Raw genomic sequence first — 4,916 nt, forward strand, 5'->3', positions numbered from 1 at the left:
TGAAATGATACCATTCGATTTTTAAACTAAAATTAGCCTACTGCTTAATGGGTGTCTGAAGTACACCTGTTTTATTTGAGGTAACTACCATATGAGGTATACTGGAAAGACATGTAACTGACTCCCCATGTTATTAAACAGGAGAAATAAATCAGAAAGGTCCTAAATCAAAGTCAGATGGCAGTTTTGCAGAAATAAGCCTCAGCTCTGTAGACCTACTTGCCCACCATAGGTTTGTACTAAAATAATTGACAAATATTATTTCCCAGATTCTTGAATTTCCTGAAACTTTCTTCTTTCTGCATTGATTAAGAAGAGTTAGGAATTAGAAACAAGTTAGAAGTTATTAAAAGCACGAGACACATGTATAAATAGATTATCTTCAGGATGAAAAAAGGCATTGTCGCCAAAACCGGTTTGGCTCAGTGGATAGAGCGTCGGCCTGCAGACTGAAAGGTCCCAGGTTCGATTCCGGTCAAGGGCATGTACCTGGGTTGCGGGCACATCCCCAGTAGGAGATGTGCAGGAGGCAGCTGGTCGATGTTTCTCTCTCATGGATGTTTCTGACTCTCTATCTCTCTCCCTTCCTCTCTGTAAAAAATCAATAAAATATATTTTTTAAAAAAAAGGCATTGTCCAAACCAACTTCTATCACTGTATCAATTAATGCCCAGAGACTTGTGCTACCCAACTCTGCAGCTACTACCACATGTGCCTGTTAAGCACTTGAGATGCAGACAGTCCTAATTAAGATGTGCAGTAACTGTAGGATATATTCCAGATTTTGAAGACTTAGTATGAATAAAAGAAGGTAAAGTAGTTCATTAATAATTGTGCATTGATTGCATATTGAAATAATTTATTTAATATATTGTTTATATAGAAAAAGATAGATATAAGTAGTGTCTTATAGTTTCCAAACAATACTAAGCTATATGATCTCATTTGATCCTCACATCTTGTGCTGAGTCATTCCATTTTACTGAGTAGACTATGACCTAGTAGGACCAGATCCTAAGTCTTTAGACTTTTACTGGGTGATGACTCCATTGGCTACACACTTATGTTATAAGATCGATGGAATAGTATTTTATTAACAATAGGATAATAATTGAATGCCTTTCCCATTCCCAGAGACGGGTTAGATATTAATACTAAGTGTTCTCAGCACACTTAACACTCTCTCCTACTAGTCTGGCACAATTACGAATAATTATAGAGAAGACAGGGTCAGGTCAGGGTCAGGCTGTGTAGGATAGGAAGCAGAGAGGCATACCTCTGTGAAGTGTCCAAACTTTGGGTGCCTCTCAGCACTTTCCTCTTTCCTTATAAGACACTCACCTCAAGTGGCTTCAGAGGGAGTTTAGAGGGCTTGTGGCCTTCTAGAGATTTCCACTTTTACTCTTCCAGATGACAAAGAACGTAATGCCAGTGAAATGACAGCTGCCTAAGACCTAGCCCAAAGGGACTGGGCTAATGATCATGTGAAAGTTCAGACCAAGTCACCCCAAGATGTGCCTCTGTGGTACTTGTATTGTTTTGAGCTAAAGGCAACTTTAGTGTCTGGCAGAAGAGAAACTCCCACCCCTCCATTAACTACCTATAAGAACTTGACCTGGCTGGGTTGCTCAGTTGGTTAGAGTGTCATCCCAATACACCAAGATCGCAGGTTTCATCCCTAGTCAGGGCACACATAAGAATCAACCAACCAATATATAAGTAAGTGGTAACAAAAAATCAATGTTTCTCTCTCACACATACACTTCCTCTCTCTCTCAAATCAACAAATCAATTTTTTAAAAAGTATTTTGAATTAGAGGCCTTGCCCATACTTAATAAGAGATGATCAGAGACAACCTCTTTTGACCTGTCTATAGAGCAGGACAAACTTCAATTCACTAAGCATCTGTTCTTCCTGCAATGACCCTTTAGCCCCCAAAGCACCTTATCTCTAAGGATTTTGCTCAGAATGTCTTATACACCCACTAGAGGCCAGGTGCATGAAATTTGTGCACTGAGGAGTTGTCCCTTAGCCCAGCCTGTGCCCTCTCATAGTCCGGGAGCCCTTGGGGAATGTCTGACTGACAGTAGTCAGACATCCTTAGCACTGCCATGGAGGCAGGAAAGGCTCCCACCACCACTACTGCACTTGCCAGTTGTGAGCCCAGCAGCACTCCCGCTGTGGGAGCACACTGACCACCAGGGGTCAGCTCCTGCATTTAGTGTGTGCCTCCTGGTGGTCAGTGTGCATCATAGTGACCGGTCATTCCACTGTTCGGTTGATTTGCATATTAGCCTTTTATTATATAGGATGTTACCTTTCTGTCTCTGAATCTCTCCTGCATGTGGGGTCTCTGACTCTCTCATGTGTATGAGGTTCCCACACAGATGTATTAAATTTGGTTATTTTCTCTTGCTTATCTGTCTCATGTTCATTTGGTTATTAGACCAACTAAAAGAACCTTGAGGGTAAAGAAAAGTTTCTTCCTCACCCACATCAGAAAAGTGTAAGAAACCCTGTTCAAAGGAGTTTCTACTTTGCTAAGATTTTATTCTACCTTCTCACCAAAACATAACTTCTTCATTGAAATCAAAACAGGAGCAGCAATTTTGCTTTACACACACATATCCACACCTAGTTTAAACTACTAACTTTCAGTGTTACAGTTCTCTGAATATTTCATTTATCTCTATAAATAAGCCAACTTTGTGACTCTAAGATTATATGTCCACTTTCTAACAGCCTCCCAGTGAAATAGAATACCTGCTTCAAAAACCAATGGGGTGAAACAATGAAGAGAAGGAGTTACTTGCTAATGGATTTTTAAAGGAGAAGATAATAAAATGTGATGGCTTCACAAATTGTGTACTTTAAATAGGTGTTTTGTATCATCTGTGAATGATATCTCATCAAGCTGTTAGTAATAAAAAAACAACTAGAAGGCCAAAGTCATCCAGACACTTTTATCAATTATTGGGTCATATCCAGGAGTAAACTGAGAACTGATTTCTTAAAGGATACACTTTAATTTTCTGTAGATCCTATAGAGAGGATGGCCATTCAGGTTCATTAATTTTTACTAAACGTTCTCAAGCCTGACCCCAGTAAGAAAACACAGGATAAACCTCCCCACTTGATATATCTTTCAACTGTTGCCAAACTTCTATCAAAAATCCTTGACAGAGAGAAATACCGAGTATTTGAAGCACATGAGATCCACCTATCCCCCCTAAAAAATCTAGATTTATCCCCAAGGAAGCCAAACCATTCAACAGCACCATGTGTGAGCCCAGGGTCTTAGCATCCAACAAGTGTTTTTCATAACACGTAGAGTAAGGAAAACTACAGCTACAGCAAGCAGTCCTAGAAAACGTACCATTACTTGCACTATCAGATGGGCACGCACGATACTCTCCCACTGCCATGGTTCCGTCTCCTCCACATCCTTCTGTGACGCAAAACATTCCCTCAGAAGTGCCAGGGAATGCTTCCCTAAGGACCTGGTATGTTTCCCCTTCACCCTCATTGAACTGTGTGACTGATGGCCTCGGGATGCAACGTAGTTTGCATAGGATCTTTCAATCTGCTCACGTCCATTCTAATGCGTTCCCCACAGTAACTCCCAGCTGTATTTTATTTTCTATCTGTAATACTTGTGCTCACCTCAACTGCTTCATGGATGCTTAATAAATAAATGCAGAAATAGATTTTGGGTGTAAGTGTGTTTTAATACTATCTTGATGTAAAAGACCGTGCTGCCTGAGGGTGGGGGTGGAGCTCTTGCTGAATGCCCAGGTTCAGGAACAAAGATGACCAATCAATATTTGTTACTATGAATCCGAAAATGGAATTATTTATATGAACACTATTAGCGAAGACAACGAAACTTGGCGTCATTAGAGGCATTTTAATTGTTTGCTAGATTTGCAACCTAACTTTTTTGTTTGCAAATAAGTTAGGTTGCAATCTTCTATTTTTCTGTTTGGTTTTCATTTCTTCTGTATTATTTTTAATCAGTATTGTAATAAATTGGTTAACTCTTTGAAGTTAATCATTAAACTATCCACAGAAGAATTACACAAGGGAGCTCAATAACTCTTTAGCAAATCATCCAAAGTACTGAAAAAAACTCTATGTCCTGGATGTGAAAAAACAAAGCAATATATTGGCTAATCCCTTCTAAAGCACTAATATTAACACACTTTTCTTCCACCTTGTAGTAACTTCCATGCTCACGGTCTTATCTATCCAATATCAACTCTACACAAATGGAGAAAGGCAAGAGTTTTACCAACCGGCCCTTAACACACACTACCACACACACACCATCTGTTGCACCAACACATCGTTTTCCAAAAGAGCAGTGTGATTTTCAGTATGCATTTCCTATTCAAATGAAACTGGGAGGGACGATTAAAACCTAGTCGTCTCAATTGAACAGTTTTCTATTTTCTACCAAATGTACTCCCAACACCCACGGACCTTTCAAGCCGCTGGCATCCCAAAGGGCTGTCTCCACTCACTCAGCAGTTCCAGGGCTCGGATCTCAGGTCCCTGTGCTCAGAGGCAGAGCACTAAGTCACTCATGTAACCGCGGAGCTGAGCCCGCCAGACCGTCCCTACACACGCTGGGGAAGCAGGTCCCACTGCACCAGGACGCCAAGCATCTGTCCTGCTTTCCCGCGTGAAGCTGTTCCACACTCTCCCGGCTCCTTTCCAGGCTGCCTCCTTCCAGGGACCCCCGCTCCCCTTCTCTGGTGGGCGCTCCTGGGCTCCCTCTCCCCTCCTGCGCGCTCGGGACTCGGTCTGTAACCACAGACTCGGGACACAGCCCCTGGCGGGAAAGCCGGGCAGGAGGCGACCTCCCGGGACCAACGCTCACAGCCCACCCCGCAGCCCACCCCCCCCGCCCGCG

The 4,916-nt window shown here is 42.1% G+C and overlaps 1 long non-coding RNA gene across 1 annotated transcript in view; it reads right to left on the bottom strand.

Annotated features, from left to right (window-relative positions):
* Nucleotides 1-431: 431 nt before the first annotated feature.
* Nucleotides 432-4,916, bottom strand: part of LOC106725172 — a 5,064-nt gene continuing 579 nt past the window's right edge. Inside the window, exons 2-3 of the long non-coding RNA XR_001361040.1 lie at nucleotides 2,319-2,322; nucleotides 432-442 (exon numbers count right to left, since the gene is read on the bottom strand). This is a non-coding gene — a long non-coding RNA (uncharacterized LOC106725172). The remainder of the gene's footprint in view (nucleotides 443-2,318; nucleotides 2,323-4,916) is intronic.

The sequence above is a fragment of the Myotis brandtii genome, unplaced genomic scaffold, assembly GCF_000412655.1.
Source record: "Myotis brandtii unplaced genomic scaffold, ASM41265v1 scaffold1403, whole genome shotgun sequence".
Classification (NCBI taxonomy): domain Eukaryota; kingdom Metazoa; phylum Chordata; class Mammalia; order Chiroptera; family Vespertilionidae; genus Myotis; species Myotis brandtii.